At 39.4% G+C, this 17,541-nt stretch overlaps 2 long non-coding RNA genes across 3 annotated transcripts; both read right to left on the reverse strand.

Annotated features, from left to right (window-relative positions):
* Window positions 1-7,791: 7,791 nt before the first annotated feature.
* Window positions 7,792-9,088, reverse strand: LOC308076664. 2 transcript variants are annotated; one of them, XR_013932309.1, is made up of 4 exons: window positions 8,875-9,088; window positions 8,225-8,367; window positions 7,989-8,048; window positions 7,792-7,892 (listed from the first exon to the last, which is right to left on the reverse strand). It is a non-coding gene; the product is annotated as an uncharacterized lncRNA (long non-coding RNA). The 2 variants fall into 2 exon arrangements; XR_013932310.1 differs by having other exon boundaries at window positions 7,796-7,902; window positions 7,993-8,048.
* Window positions 9,089-11,807: 2,719 nt separating this feature from the next.
* Window positions 11,808-14,201, reverse strand: LOC308076671. The gene is made up of 4 exons (XR_013932313.1): window positions 13,921-14,201; window positions 13,038-13,268; window positions 12,223-12,812; window positions 11,808-11,901 (listed from the first exon to the last, which is right to left on the reverse strand). It is a non-coding gene; the product is annotated as an uncharacterized lncRNA (long non-coding RNA).
* Between the last annotated feature and the right edge of the window lie 3,340 nt (window positions 14,202-17,541).

Raw genomic sequence — 17,541 nt, forward strand, 5'->3', positions numbered from 1 at the left:
CTGCTCCCAAATAATTAATTACATCATGTTGCGACAACGCTCCTACGTGGTACACAGACAAACAGTAGCACATGGGTATAATAAATTGGACAGTTTTAGGAAAGGTCTATAGCCTATATACTCACGTTGGCTGTATTGTTCTATTTCCATCATTCTAATGGATTCCAGGGGTGTGTAAACATCTCTGTAGTAGCTCCATAGTTTCCTCTGAAGTGACGCAGTTAAAGTTAACTTACATCCATATTGTCCCCGTTATCTTTCATCATCCACCTTTGTTCAGTAATCCCGAACAGAGCTAAACTTTAAGTTTACATCAATCAAAGCCTCTCAAACCCAGACACATTGCTGCGATGCGTATGTGCGTCGCCTACCCAAAATAACAGACATCCAAGCTATCAACGGCGCTGCGTCATGTCGTGTCGACAGTTACAGATCTGTTATTTTGGACAGCATACAATGAGGCGCGCGCGCGCCACGGAGAAGCCGACACTAAACCAAAAATATTACATTACGTGGTCAACAACATACTAGACATGTAACTTGCTTGGAGCTTTTAATGCAGTGGTTCTCAACCTGTGGGTCGAGACCACAATGGAGCACCCAACGCCTGGCGAGCTTGTAGATCTGCTATTTTCACAATATTTATCTGTGGAACCGAGTCAAACAAAATGGGGGGGGTCCCCAGTTCAAATATGGTTATTTTGGGGGGTCATGAACGTAGCGTTTACGCGGGGAATATAATAATAATGTAGGCTAATATATATAATATAGGCTATAATATAATATTCACCCGCAGTATGGGTTTAATGAGACAGCATTCAAAATGAAAATCACACTATGATCCGATCACCTTATAAAAAATTTAAGTGCTTAAGATTTTAGCCCAAACCCAACGGGACCCGACCCGGCCCGTCGGCACCGGCTGAGCCGGGTCTAAGTTTTTTTTACATCCAAATAAATTCACATATTAATTAATTTGTAGCGTAGGCTATTGTGTTCACAATAAGCAACTTGTCATATTAGTCAGATCCCCAAGAGTATATGAAAGCCATTTAAAATAGTTATATATTCCTACACAGCTGATGCCAAATAATTAATCAACAGGGCAGCGCAACGCTAAAGTAGCCTAGGTCAAATCAATCACTGTCTTGTCATGACGCAGCAGTAGAGAGCTCCCTTTAAAGTTTAAACCATAACATGACATAAATAATGGATCTTCAGAACTTTCTTCATGTCTTTTTCACCTCAAAGAAATTGTTGGATTATTTCTTCAAATGAAAGCACAGGCAGCGGCCAGAAGGTAACATTGGGTGTGATTTCTCCATTGCAAAAATGATTACGGTTATTCTATGAAACATATATTTCATAGAATAACCATAATCATTTTTAAAATGGTTATGGGGCAGTGTATATATTTATATAGCCCTATTTGCTCCAAGCTGTTTTTTAAATAAAATATAGACTGTTAGGGTAGAATGACTCCTGTTCTTAACGAATTACCAAGATTTAATGAGAAATAAGGCTTCTTTAGAAAAATGACTGACGGGCTGGGCTGGGTCTAATTTGTCAATTATTAGTCGAGCCGGGCTGAAATATTTAGGGTATATGAAAGCTCTAGTTAGTAGTTTGAAGTGCTCATGTGGCCTTAGAGTTGCTTCTTTTTGTTTTCATAGACCTGCGGACTGCGGTTGCTTATTTCTCTCCAAGGCTGGCAACACGGCTCATGGTCCAACGCACAAAGCCATTGTAGTGTCTGTGTGCACTTGACGGGTGATTTTATAAACCAGCGGGTGCTTCTAGAATCCACTATCCCCCGTCCCCAAGCCGTACCCATGTGTGTCTGTAGAATTGCAATGTGGGGGATATAGCAACAACACGCCCACGGGCACACCTCCACGCGCAAATAACGGCGTCGGCATAATGGTGACGGGTAGAGCAGGTGCTAGAATAACCTATTGGGGCGGCGCAGGTCCATTATCCCGATTTAACGGGGAATTTTTGGCCTGAGAATGGGGCCCTAGGTCTAATGTGAGCCGTATGCATGCCTGCCTCTCTTGGCTTACAGTTGAGAATAGGTTGTCTTTTAATACACTTGTGCTGTTCAAGTCAGTCATGAGCGGTAAAACTCCCGTTTTTATACATAAACAGATTGTTTATTGTAATAATGTGCATGATCATTACACTAGAGGTTCCAGTAATGGGCAGCTTGAATTACCTGATCCAAAAACCAGCGCTTTGAGGAGATCTTTTATTTATAGATCATTGACTCTTTGGAACAACCTGCCTCGAAACCTCTGCTGCATTTACAGTAAATTCAGTTTTTAAAATAATCTTAAATAGTATTTAACACTGTAAAGTATTTTTGTTTGTTCATTTTTTTCAGTTTCTTTGCTCACATGTAATTTCAGCTATCTTATTTGTTAGTTTCAATATGTATTGTGTGTACTGAGTACTGACATTTAATAAATTTGTATTTGCAACTGTAGCCTACTAATTGTTTTTGTATGTTTTTTGTGTGGACCCTAGGAAGACTAGCTGGTTGCTATGGCAACAGCTAATGGGGATCCTTAATACAATAAAATAAAATAAAAACCCACTCTCCAGTTCAACTGGAGTGTGGATACGATATTGATTTGAATTAAATGATTTAGGTACAGTTATAGCTTACCCCAAGTGGGGGCGCTGTCTAAATTTTGGGCGTACAATTCTAGGCGGACTTGTGTCTTTATGTAACTTCCTTGATGGTTCTTGTGGAAAGCCTGGTGACGCAAGGTCATTCAAAACGTATAAAAGTACTAGCCGGCTGTTTGCAGGTCTTTAACACACAGTTCTTCTCTTCAGGATGGCGTTGGAAGAGCTTGTTTCAGCTGTCAATAACCTAGCAAATGCTGTTGAGAATGATCAACTATCTGAAACTGACGTTTGGGATAGAGTGAAAACGCTTTATGATAGGTTGGAAGAACTTTCTGCTTTAGCAGGTCTCGACAGCTCAGGTGTTAGCAGTATATTGGCACAGGTGTTGCAGTCTCTGTCCGAGGCACGTAGAGTGGGAAGACCTGCCATTGACATACCCGCCGAGGCGATAGAGTGGTACATCTGTCATGATTTCAAAATTCGAGAAATCGCGGCGATGTATGGAGTGTGCAAGAACACCATTCACAATAAAATGCAGTTACATGGTCTCAGGTAAGAATGATTCTACTCCTCTGTAATGTGTGCTTGTTTTGTCTTGTGTTAATGTGTTCATTGATTATATATTAATTAATATTGTCGGATAGTAATGGAAGTTATGGAACTAATTGAAGAGAATCATAAACGCATGAGTAGGGGGTACTATTGGCATGGCAAAAGGCTCAAGGGGTACATAAGACAAACGGCTAGGAACCATTGGCCTTGGTGTCTTACCTGACACCACCTGGGTCTAAATTTCTCACGTCACACCATTCTAATATTAATAATAATAGCCCGCAGAAACCATCCATTAGTTCTATGTGGTGGCGCCATCTTGTGTTCTGCTTGTAGAATAGTCTCCAACCACTGAAGATGTATTAGTAATTATTCTATTAACATACTCTAAAGTCTGCTGATTGATTTAAGTGCCACAAGGATTTGCATAACCTGTATAATACAGACCTTGTATTCTCTTCTTGTTAGTGTGTCGGCCATGTATTCAACTGTCACAGAGTCTCAGCTGGATACGAGGGTACTGGAAATCCACAGAGCTCACCCACAGTGTGGACACCGCATGATGAGAGCTTATCTTCGCACAAGTGGTCATCTGGTGCAAAGTAGGTTACTTGTTAAAGCATCAGTCCTCACATGATTCATTATTATTCCATAATGTCAATATGATTTTAATGTATCACAAGAATTATCATTATCTATTCATAGCCTCTCATAGGCTCATATGTTCTGCATGTGTTCTAATTCTGAAATTACATTTATTTACCTACTATGTCAAGTTGCAAGAGTGCGCAAATCACTCAGAAGAGTGGACCCAGAGGGCACAGAACTTCGAGCCCTGGCCAACCGGACTCTATATCGCCGGCAGTACAATGTTCCAGCACCAAATTGCATGTGGCATATAGACGGGAATCACAAATTAATCCGGTAGGTACCTACCTGAAACCAATGTTTACCTATTGTGCAAAAGCTTTCAGATGATTGCTCATGCTGACCAAATTTTGTTTCAAAATAAGCTGGCGATTCGTCATCCATGGAGGGATTGATGGTTTCAGCCGCCTTGTGGTGTTCCTGATGCCTGCCATCAACAACCGTGCTGAGACTGTACTTCATGCCTTCCTTGGTGCAGTCAGGCGGTTTAATTTGCCATCGCGTGTGAGATCGGATAAGGGCCTTGAAAACATTGAGGTGGCGAGATTCATGGTGCAAACCCAGGGGGAGAACCGCAATTCCCATATAACTGGGAGGAGTGTACACAACCAGAGGTAAATTAATTCTGCACTTAATTGTATGCACATAAACCCCTCAGTGTACAGTAGGGCTTACTTTATTCATCCTTGAAGGTACATTTCCACCACTGAAGATGTACACACATTAAACACAAATACTTTGAAATATGTCATGTTTTTTCAGGCTAAGGACCTGAGAGATTAAGCAGGGACCGCCACTAAATATTGCATAAAATTGTGTTACATATTAAACTTTTTCATAGATTTCACTGATGGCTTCATAGACTTGTTTGACATCACTTTCATCAGTGTTATATCATAATTATATTACACATTATCTATTGTTATATTTTGTATTCACGTTAATGAGTATTTTCAGACGTTTAACCACTTAAACCCTCAATTTTGTCAACTTTAGCTTCGGCTCTGTACTTGGTCTGCTCTTTTTCCCCCTCAACCCCAAATCTCTTTGCGGAAAATAGCCGTTCTACAAGTTCACAATGCGTTGTACTGCAACACGTTGTGAGCTTGTAGATCGGCTGTTTTCAGCAAAGGTTTCCTCCGGAATGGAGATACTAGGGTTCATCTAAAAAGAAAAAAGGTTCCTATCTCACAACAGCCCCCCTAATAACTCTGAGGAACCCCTGTTGAAGGCCTATGACATATACCATAACATTAAATAGTTGCAGTGTTTACAATCTTAGTGAATGCAGGTATTATAGGGTTTACTTTTTTTCCAAGTCATTCTTTAAAATAAGTTTTCCCCTTTTTTGTAGAATTGAGCGTCTATGGCGAGATGTATACACACAAGTCCTGGACCTGTTCCACACTCTCTTCCATGCAATGGAAGCATCTGGGATGTTGCTTCCAGACGATGAAATCCATCTGTATGCTCTCCACTGGGTGTTTCTGCCATTGCTTCAGAGTCACCTTGGCAGGTTCCAAGAAGCGTGGAACTTCCACAGTCTGAGAACTGAAAATAATCAGTCACCCTACCAGCTGTGGCTACGGAACATAGATTCTGCTGAAGATCCCCAGGAAGTAAGTAGGATTAAACTATTTTGGTACTAAAGTGCATGATATATCATGATGGCTCCAGGGGGTTTTGTTTACAGAAAGCAACTAAAGCAATTCTCACATTGTTAGGTTGATGAATTGTATGGAGCCACCACGGATGGTCCAGATCTGAGGGGCACAGATGGAGTCCAAATCCCTGAAGTCCAGTTACCCCATGAGCTTACCCCAGAGGAGATCGCAAGACTGCCCAATCGGGATGTTCCTCTGAGCGAAGCACTTGGTGTTTACATTTCAACAGTCGAGCAACTAGAAAACATATTTGACCGTGTGTAAATTAATAAATTGCAATTGAGAAATGTAAAAGAAAAGGCCAAAATATCATTCTTCTAATTTCAATTCAATGGTAAATCCCGGTTACACCCAAGCATCATGAGGTCCAGCTTGTTGGGGAAAGGTATTGGCAGGTGGCTGAATTAAAGGGAAAACACAGATTACATTTAGGTTTGGAAGGGTACGGGGTGGGTCATTATCACTTAACATGTGTACAGGTTTGTCAAAGAAATTGGAGGTCTTATGTAAAACACTTGAATCCCAAATCACTCAGTCCCGTTTTTCTTTTTAACTAGAATAGCTGGTTTGTATGTCACATCATCTACATAAGTTAAGTTGGTGCTCTCAGTCCAGTGATTTGCAAGATTAGCTCTCGACTCACCATTGAATACTTAACACTTTGCAAAAAAGGCATGAGGCACAGATTTATACAAAAGAATAACTTTATTTGTATAGCACCTTCATACAACAATTTAACCCATAGTGCTTCACATTAAGATAATAAAGAATGCCAGAAAAATATGCCTGAATCGTGCGGTTAAACTAAAGAGCAAGTCAACGTAGGGCAAGATTATATAAATTAAAGTAGAAATGGCAATACAAAAAATTGTAAAAGACGTGAACACTAGATTAATTTAGATAAATGGCATATTAAAAAGACAGGTTTCAGTTTACTCTAAAAACACTAAGAAAGCATGCCTTGTTAAGTTCCAGTGGTAGTGCATTCCACAACTTGGGGCCATAGACCCAGAAAGAAGCCTCACCGGTGTTCTTATGAGAGGCATTGGGAACCACTAGGAGAGCGGAGGAGGACCTGAGTGTAACATAAAACTCTATAGAATCCTTGATATATGAAGGTGCTAAGTTAAGTGCTTTGTAAAGAAATGAGTGCTTTAAAATCTAGCCAGTTGACAGGACTGGACTAATGTGATCTTCTGGTATTGGTTAAAATTCAAGCTGCCACATTCTAGATTACTTGTGATTTTCTTATGGATTGTTTTGGTAGTCCTGTAAAAAGAGTTGCAATAGTCTAGCCGGCTTGTGATAAAAGCGTGGTTAAGCACTGCATCTCTCAGATTAAAAAAAGGTCTTACTTTAGCCATGTTTCTTAAATGAAGAAAGGCTGTTCTTGTGACCTTGTTAAAATGGGAATTATAATTTAGGTCACAGGCTAAGATCACACCTGTGACCTGTCTAGCCAGAGATCCAAGCATTGACTGTAATTTGTCTCTCTCAGATTTGGGGCCGGTGAGGAGAATCTCAGTTTCTCTCGTTAAGTTTTAAAAAGTTATACACGTCTAAATATGGATGTCATTAAGGCAAGAAGTGAGATCACTCCGGGCATTCGGGTTGTCTGGTGAGACGGATATATGCAGCTGGGTATCATCTACCTGCTATCTGCTGGTAGTTGACAAACGATAATATACAGTAATATCATATATACAAGAGTAGTAATAAAAGGTAACGAATTTGACCACCTTTCTGTGCCAAAACTGGGTCCAGTAAGATCCTTCAGGTGTTGTGCCTGTGTGTCTTCTACGCAGTAGTCTGACAGGTACATGGGTATCCCTGTTTTCTCGCGTATCTTGAAGACCAGGCCTATTACAAGTTGCTTTACTCTGTCCTCTACCCTGAGTCATCCCACCCTAGCATAATGAGCAGGGAGGGCAGACATCTGCCCTCTTCATCTCCATTCACTGGTCAAGTGGAATAGCAGCATTCTGGGCACAGTATAAGTGACAATACTGGCTATGGGCAGTTTCCTGGGACAGGGCTGGTGGCACTAGCTGCATTTAGAATTTTTCTACCATTCGGGCTGCCTAAGGCCCTTGGACAGGTCAACCAGCTGAGCTCCCTGATCTTACTTTGACTAGAGTCTATCTTGATGAACTGAACCCCCTTGTGTTTTTGGGGTTATGGATGTTACAAAGTTTTACAACTTTAGGGATACTGATGAACCTAAGACACAACGTGTCATGCTCTCCACACCTGGTGTCAATTCAGGTTTCCTTGAATACTTGATACTCTGTTACTCTGTTGTTTTTCCGCACCTGGTTTGGCCAGTTTCTTTCCTCAGTCCCACCAAGTACTCTGCCAGCCTATCCACTCTGTCCATCCCTGGGATACTGCACACTTCCACAGCCTGGTAAATATAAGATACATCAAATCAAATTCAAAAACACAATATCACAATCAGAAAATGGCACATCTGTCAGTGTAAAAAAATACTTACCAGCTGCTGCTCAGATGCTGCTTGGATCACCCCAGGTAGCCCATCGGGAACAGTAGCTGTAGCAGTGGAAACAGTGGTGAGGGTGGGGTGTAGAGGAAGGCTGAAATGGTGACGAGGGGGAGTGGGTATACAATAAAAAGAGGCGGGGGGGGGGGGGGTTATACAATAAAACATACAATTCACAACATTATGCAAGTTAAACAGATGATGGATCCTGTGACAAAACCCTTACCACCAACTGTTGCTCAACTGCTACTGGGGTGATGGCTGGGGTGTTGTAGCTGTGGAGAGAGGGTCTGGGAGGGTGGTAGTGTGTGGAAGGGCAGAGGCTGTGCTGCTGGTGCCAGCTGTTGAGCCAGTGGGTATGGCGGTGTGCTTAAATTAAATCATAGAAATAATACTATAAAATAATGTTGACATGCAGAGGCTTCAGAAGGGCAGATGGTCTGGGAGATTAAGAGCACAGTTTATAAATAAAATACTATTACAGCAAGTACAACAGACAAGATAATGCCAACTTATCTTTATGAAATGAATATAGTTACCAACACATGCAAAGAATAACAATGCATATTATAAAATCAAAGGCAAGATCTGTCATTCTTATGTTACCTAGTTTGCATGCTTTCCAGCCAAACATAAGTTTGTGGTGTCACTGAAGATGACACAGGGACTGAGCTGGATGGCTCCACTTCACAGCAAAGAAAATGTAATGTAATAATACAGAATACAACATGCCATAATAGTGTGGGTACACGGAGAGACAGGGTGGCAGAGTGTAGAAGAATCACACATAAAGAATGCTGCATTCTTTTAGGTACAATGTCTTGCACATAGAAGTACATTTGACTTGGTGAGGTTGGTGTATTGTAATAACAATACCTGTCACCACTGTCCATCCTGTATCTGCTGGTGTCTGAACATGTATCCATGCAGGATTTCTGGTTGTCAGGACTCCCCTCCACACAGAAAAAGGAGGTTATTAATATTTTAATTCAAACATGGCAGATCTACAAGATCACAACACAATGTGACTGGTTGTTTAGGTTGATAATCCATTCTCACCATTTATCATGCAAAAAAAATATAGGCCTTAAAACTAACTACATTGATCTAATGGCCAAGTGTACACATATAATTTTACATTCTAGATCAGGGGTCTTCAACGTTTTCAGGCCAAGGACCCCCTAGCTGAGAGAGAGATGAAGCAGGGACCCCCTCTATATTGTATAAAGTTGTGTTTCAGATAAACTTGTTCTGCTCATTTTCCCCCTCTACACCTTTAAGTCTTTGCCAAAAATAGCTGATCTACAAGCTCACACTGCGAGGCGTTGTGAGCTTGTAGATCTGCTATTTTTGGCTAAAGTTCTTCTCAGAAAAGGGATGCTAGGGTTCAAGTGGTTAAAGTTAAAAAAAAATCCTATCACACAAAGATTTGGCGGATCCCCTGTAGTAACTCTGAGGACCCCTGTCCAAGATCATCCATAAACTTTAAATGTGTATCTAGTAACAACGTTGTGTTTTTTAAGAACACAGAAAGCATTCAGACTCCATTACATGCAGGTAAACAAAAGTATGCAGCTAACATAATAACAAACACCAATGAATTGATATGTCTCATATCAAGCTCTGATATATATGCATAAATAAATGAGAATATAGGCTAAGCCAACAGCTTACCAGATCAACACAAAACGTTCGGGTCTACGGTCAACGTTTAGCAAATAAGTTGTTGCATTAAATAAACACAGACATGGGGCAAAAAATAGTAAATAAAAAAATAACAACTTAAAGCAGTTAAAACGGTCGCGGAATACAACGTGGGTTATTCATAGAGTTAAAAATAAGGAGTTATTATTATGTTTACCATAGACGCGGAAGTGAGCTCTGCTCAGCCGGGCTCCTTGTCCAATGGGCTTCCATCATAGGCTTCCATACGTAATCAGCTTCTCAACGATCTGTTGCTTTGGTCTGAATGAGTGTCAAATTTAGACCCCGCCCATGATCCCGCCCCGTTCCTGTTGATTGACAGGCGATGTCAAACCATGATTCGGTAAATGGAAGCCATTCTTTTGAAAAAGCCATGATTATGTTAAGTCAGCATGAAATAAAAAACACAATGATATATATAACACAATTAAATAAATAAAAACTCTATGAAATAACTAAAGACACAATGATATAAATAAAAAGCACAATTAAATGAAAAACACTAAAAAATTAATAAAAGTATTTATTTATTTATTTGCATTTTTTATTTATTTCATTGCGTTTTTTACATATTTCATTATGGTATTTGTTATAACATTTTTTGGACCAATGTACCTTATGAAATAGCTAAAAGTGGCAACATGTAATATATATAGGTTGACATTAAAAGTCACAATGAAATAAATATAAAACGCAATAAAATAAAAAACATTACACAATAAATAAATACATTTATTTATTTAATTGTATTTTTTATTTATTTAATTGTATTTTTATTTATATCATTGTGGATTTTATTCATTTCATTGTGGATTTTATTCATTTCATTGCGATATTTATTTTTTAATTTTTGGACCTTTGGACTTGATTAAATAGCTAAAAGTGGCATCATGTAATATATATAGGTTGACATTAAAAGTCACAATGAAATAAATAAGAACCACCAAGAAATAAATAGAAAACCCAATGATATAAAAGAAATTACACAATAAATAAATACATTTATTTATTTCATTGTGTTTCTTATTTATTTAATTGTATTTTGTATTTATATCATTGTGTGTATTATTTATTTCATTGTGGTATTTATTTTTTAATTTTTGGACCTATGGACTTCCATACACAACAACATACTACAGATACAATACACAGACAATAGTTCACCTACAAAAGTGAAGAAATACATTTCAGCAATTTTCATTAATTCATTCATCATTCATTCATTTTAGCAGTTGCAATACATTCATACAGATTGTCAATAAAAAGAAGCAAGATGAACATATAAAATACATTACATCAATGGAAATAGAATGCAGTAAAAACCTATAAGTTATAAGATGTTTAAAAGTTTAAAAGATACAGTTAAAAAGCACAGCTATAACTACAATATAAATATAGATTATCGATTATCTGGCCAACCTCCTCCCACCTGCTCTTCCCCCAAGTGCCCTTTCCCCAGCATAGAAAAGGACGCTGTAAACCATAGTCTGATCAGTCTGATCATCAGCAGGAGCTTCCTGCAGAAGTTGAAAAAAGACAGTCTCCACAAGAAATACAGCCTACTCTGACCCTTATTGTAAAGACAGTCTGTGTTTTCTGACCAGTCTAATTTGTAGTCTAGCTGCACACCAAGATACTTGTATGACTCTACCGCCTCAACTTCCAGCCAGCAAAGTCCAACTCCAGCCCACAAAGTCCTCGATCAGTTTCCTGTACTCCCCCCTCCTCTCCCACCGACGATGGCAGTGTACACAATAGACAAAGGAAAACAGTCAACACAATTACCTTTTGCAACATGCCATGGATCATACTGATGTCTAAGTTTCGGGTACTTCTCTCGCATGATCTTCCTTATGGATGGATGACGATCTGTGGTGACAACATCAATACTGACTCCACGAGACTGCAAGGCATTCAGCCCTCTCTGGAAACCTTCAGCCTCCATCGCAGATGAACTTGTAGTCTCAGATACCTTTTTGGATCAACGATAAACAAACACAAGCACAATCACAGGTACCCACTAAAGTAAGTAAAGGCCAATGATGTATCCATATCTATATGGCCACAGGTACAGTGACACAACAACACAATAGGATGAAAAATGTTACCTGAATTAATTCTGACTTTATTATTTTCTTGGTTGAGTCATCCATGAAATTGTAGGAAGTGTATTTAGCACTGTAACCTGGGGAATCTGACCTGTAGACAGAAAAAGAGGGAGTCAATTATACAGCTCCCGATGCGAATAAATACAAATTAGTTTATGCTTGATGGTGCTGGTTTCAGGGGGTTAGCACTAGACCCTGATATCAAACAATGGAATTTGATCAATTTAGTTTCAATAGTAGTGCAGCAGCACTTGATTTCAAGACTAAAGACACTAGAAACATCTGCAGTCCATGTGTATAGTACATAAATCAACTGCACCCATTTATTGGAATAAATATTTAATGAATTATAGTAAAAAAATATACATATATCTCTATAAAACACACGCTGAAACTACAGTACAGTAACTACCTGGCATCACCTCCAACGTCAATATGTCCACCTTCGCACGTTATTTCCTGGAGATTGGACATAATTTGTTCCTGCATTTCAGTGTAGGCTTCATAGACAACTGGTATGAGATAAGTTGACTGCAGTGAATAATAAGCAGTCTTTCTAGGAAGCCGTAAGTTGACAAGATCAGCCCACTCTGTAATTTCAGTCTGTGTTGTCCCAGTGAAAAGAATAGCCGCTGAAGATACCAAGTTGTTCTCAGGCATTCCACGGACATCAGGACAAGATTGCCATGTTCCACTGTGCCCACCATTGCAAGTCCACTCAATCTTTATCATGGATCCGTTAGGAGTAGTTTTTCTTTCAGACTCCTCAATGATTTGACCACATGTGTGACAAGTGGAAAACAGTTTCATGAGGGCTGATTCATTTACAATCCACTTTCGTTCGGACCAATCAGTGCTATCATCTGAGAAGGATGTTTCCACAGGAGTACATGTACTGCTTTGTGTATGAAATGTGCTGTCTTTTTCACATGGCGTTAGTTCCATGGAACTCGTGCTCGTGTCCAGAGCCTCAGACGCAACTGCTGAGCTTGGAATCGGTAACTGTAAGACATAAATTCAAGTGACTAACTACATTTTCTGGAGTATACACACAACTACCACATAACAATTAGATTTTGCATTATTTGCATTGTGCATTATGTGTAATGTGTTCATGGTTACCAAGTTCACTGGGCCCTAATCATAATTGTATATTTTACAGAATGTGTAACATTAGCTGTTTTGGAGCTAAACTATGCTAAATAAATTGTACCTATCAGCAATTACCTGTGACTGTGTCCAGGTGGGAGGCATAGCAAGGTAGGTTCCTGAAGATGATGCCCTTGTTCTTGGAACAGCATGGTCAGGGCTGGTGAGAAGAAACCTCAGGCAGGAATCTCCCATATTCTGAGGGGTAGACTGTTCTAATCCTGAAAACATTTGCCTAGCTTCTTCAGGACTGGGATCCATTATGGCCTCAGATGTTTCAGTCGCATCCATCACAACAGAAATGGATCCCTGTAAACAATATTATGACATAGAATCAGACTTACACAGGTGTGTGTAAATGTGTGTTTGTGCACGCCTGTTGAAGTCTAACAATATTATTTATGTATATATATATCCACACGCATATATATATACATACATATGTGTATATATATATATATATATATATATATATATATATATATATATATATATATATATATATATATATATATCCACACATATGTATGTGTGTGTGTGTGTATATATATATATATATATATATATATATATATATATATATATATATATATATACATATATATGTACATACACATACACATATTATGTATATGTGTACACATACACATATTATGTGTATGTACACACACACACACACACACACACACACACACACACACACACACACACACACACACACACACACACACACACACACACACACACTTCACGTAATGAAGTTTGAGCATACAATATTTGAAACACAATTGAGGCAACTAAACATCTTGACTACATTTCTCTGGTTCACAGTATCACACGCTCATCAATTATAATGCTACATTCAAAGTCATACCCAAGTGAACTTAGAAGTAGAAATGTGCAACAATAGACGTTTTTGTGGTTGATGTATATGTACTGCATGTCTGTCTGTCTGTCTTACCTGGGTTGTTGAGGATCTAGGCACAGCACTGCACTTCAAAACATGTGCTTTCTTCTGTGTAGGGCCATAATCGTCTTCAGTGAAATGATCACTACATATTCGAAGTTGTTTTATCCTGGGTAACTTGGTATGAATGTTCAAACCCGCTGCAACAAGCCAAAGTTCTCTCGTGGCTTTATCCATAGGGAAACGATGAAAGAACTTTGTTGATCCAGCAATGCTCTTATTAGGACATCCACGATAATCGCAAGTACGCACCATACTGATTTTTTATTTTCCTATGTGACACACAACTTATAAAGAAGCCAAAACAACTTATAAAGAAACCAAAACTATTATAAAACGAATTGTTACAGCAGCGCCGTCCACGTTGAAATTCCCTGGCTTCAGCACACCAGTGATCAGCACAGTGTCGCCATGTCTGGTTATTATAAGCGGCTTTCTATGAAGACACGTTGTGAGCTTGTAGATCGGCTATTTGAAATATAATATATATATATATTGCAAATAGCCAATCTACAAGCTCAAAACGTGTTTATACGATGTGTATACAGGTATACAGGTCGCATTTAGTCGCTTGTTTTGGGCTTGTTTTCATAGACCGGGCTGCTTATTTCTATCGCAATCTGGCAACAGGAAACAGCTGATCGGCGGACTGTAGAACACCTTGTTTTGGGAGAGTAGGCTTCCGCCGCGGCGCAGTGATAGGACACAGAAAATAGAAGAAAATAGTACCATGTGACAGAGGGGTCGAAGTTGAATCAAACCTGCGCTATATTGTTAGAATATGTCAACAATACAAATGACGCTAGTTTTTTGGATGAATTTATTTTGAATGATTGGCCCCCGCCAAACCATGGAACTACTTCATATTCACCAGATCCCACCCAGATCTCTGACCATGGAACTCGGCCAGATAATTAAAACCACTACAATAATGGTAAGTATTTCATACAGAAAATACTCTAAAAATCCGAACTAACCCTTTAACGTCTTTTTTGTACTCTGTACTCTGATACGGTTTCAACTACATGCATGCAAATTGGTACACACCTGTATCATGTCCCGACTTACGAAAAAGTCTCTTGGAGCCATGACCGAAACCAAACAGGAAGTTAATTGATAGTGGCGTTTTTGTGCATTTCACGCCATTCAGGGGATCCCGCTGTCTCTCCTGGCTGGGACGTTGTGCCTCAATACCTGGAGGTAGAAGTTATTGCGACATCATCACTGCGACAAGCATCCACCTGTTTCTCCAGGCTGAAGCTCTCCAAAACCCCTACCAGCTATGATGTCTTCAAAGACGAGCTAATGGCAAGCATCTCGTCATCTGATTCTGGATTTGGCCAGTACTAATGTATCTGTCAGGCAGGTGAAAGCCTAAATGGTTTTGTATGTCCAAGTTACCCTACCAAAGGCCTAGAACACTTGGTAGATGCCAACTTTATTTTATGTCTCCTTCTGGAGATGAAAAGAGCCCTTGAGAAAAGCTAGATGCCAACGTTTTATTAGTTTGTCCTGGTAGCCATCTGTGGACTACACAACCCAAAACTCTACCAAGTTTTAACTAGCCCTTAAACAAAACATCCTGGGATAATGGTAGGGTAACTTAAACACAACCATATCCCTTTAATGTTTATGTTCAGAGTCTTAAACTTTAAAAGTTTAAGGGTGCGGTCCCACTGAACTCAAATTCTACCTATCAGGGTGGATTCTGCCAATGCTTTTCACTGGCGTTTTCCGGAAAACCACAAATGACAACAAACCATCTCGGTTCCCATTGGAAAGCATTGGCAGAGGCCGCCCTCATAGGCAGAATCAAAGTTTGGTTGGACTGAACCTTAAACAACATTCTCATGTTCCAAAGAATTTTGCACAGATGTTATACTTGTACTGTCAGTTTCTAAATTGAGTTACAGATTTGTTTTTTGTTTAAAATTTGTAGTCGTTATTGTAAAAACAGAAAAGAGATTTGTTGCCATCCTTCAGTACTGGCCAAATCCATAATCATTTATATTATTGAAGTTTTGCACTAAGTCGTTTTATTTTTGGTTCAAACATTACCTCATGAAGACCTGAGGCCGACTCTACAAATGTGTTCTGAGGGCACGTCACACCAAGTTAAAGGACGACATCACCCATTTTCAAACTATCTTCGTATAATTGGTCCTCACTAATACTCATGATAAAATGGTACAATTTTTTTCTACTCAGTTTGTATCTCATGGGAGGGCTGTGGACAGCCCAGAAACCTGTCTACCAGTGACATCATCGTTAGGCGGGATTTTTTTTCCCAACAAGATTTCACATTTTGTATTTCGATTTGTATTAACACGAGAACAATGGCTTCTATTATTGCATTGCAACTTTCCAGGAATAGAAAGCCATGCAGTTTCTATTAGCTTGGATTCCCCGTCGATGATGTCACTGGTAGACGGGTTTCTGAACTGTCCATAGCCCTCCTCTGAGACACAGACCGAGTAGAAAAAAATGGTACCATTTTATCATTATTAGTGAGGACCTATTATATGAAGATAGGTTGAAAATGGGTGAAGTCGTCCTTTAAATTGTGCACCTTAAACAACAGTCTCATGTTCCAAAGAATTTTGCACATGTTACACTTTTACTGTCGGGTTTGCACTGAGTTGTTTTTATTTTTTTGTTCAATTACCTCATGTTAACCCTTAAGATCAGGCCGATTCTACAAATGTCTGCTGAGGGCATGGTCGCGCCAAGTTTAATTCCTGTGAGGGTGGATTCTGCCAATGCTTTTGAATGGGTTTTCCTGCCATTCGCTGATTTCTGCAAAAAATGCTTCATTGGCAGAATCCACCCTCACAGGAATTAAACTTGGCACGAAGTATTAAACTTCAGTGTGCCCTGAATTAGTGCTCACAAAGATTTTTCAAAAATGTTGTAAAATGGCAGATGTACAAGCTCGCAGCGCTCCACGAAGTGACAAGCTGTGAGCTTGTATATCTGCTATTTTTGAAACGCAAAATTCTAAAATGACACGGATACGTGTCACACTGGATTTAATGGGTAAACTGCACTGATATGTTATGGTTTTATTTGAGAAGATTAGTTATGTTACTGCACTGATGCTGCCATCCTGGGCAAGGATGTGTGGTTTTATTTGGTCCAGAGAAGATGTCATGTTACTGCACTGATTGATGCTGCCATTGCTGCATTCCGCGGCAAGGATTTTGTTGTCATTGTTGCCAGTGTTTTGTAATATTTTATGGCTTTTATATTGTATTAAAATATACTATCCTAAAATTCTTTCAATCCATGGGCGATGATGAGTCATCACAAGCACCTCTCCAGTAATAACCAGACAAAATTATAGAGATGTTTCATCATAGGATGAAGTTGATCACCAGAAATAAATTGGGTTTGGGCTCCTTTTATACTAGATTAGCTTTCTGCCTCTTCTCAGATGAAAGATTTGGAAATCAACATCCCAGAGTCTGGAGTTAGTTTCCACAGGTTTATCAGGTCTAGGAGATTTAGAGCACATGCTTTCATCTTCATCGTCTAGCATCAGAGGCCCTCCGATTTTGATGTACCCCCTACCTGAGTTGGAACGAAACACAACCATGTATCTTTAGGGTCTCCCAT

The sequence above is a fragment of the Gymnoscopelus braueri genome (assembly GCF_963280865.1).
Source record: "Gymnoscopelus braueri genome assembly, contig: SUPER_20_unloc_1, whole genome shotgun sequence".
NCBI classification, from domain to species: Eukaryota; Metazoa; Chordata; class Actinopteri; order Myctophiformes; family Myctophidae; genus Gymnoscopelus; species Gymnoscopelus braueri.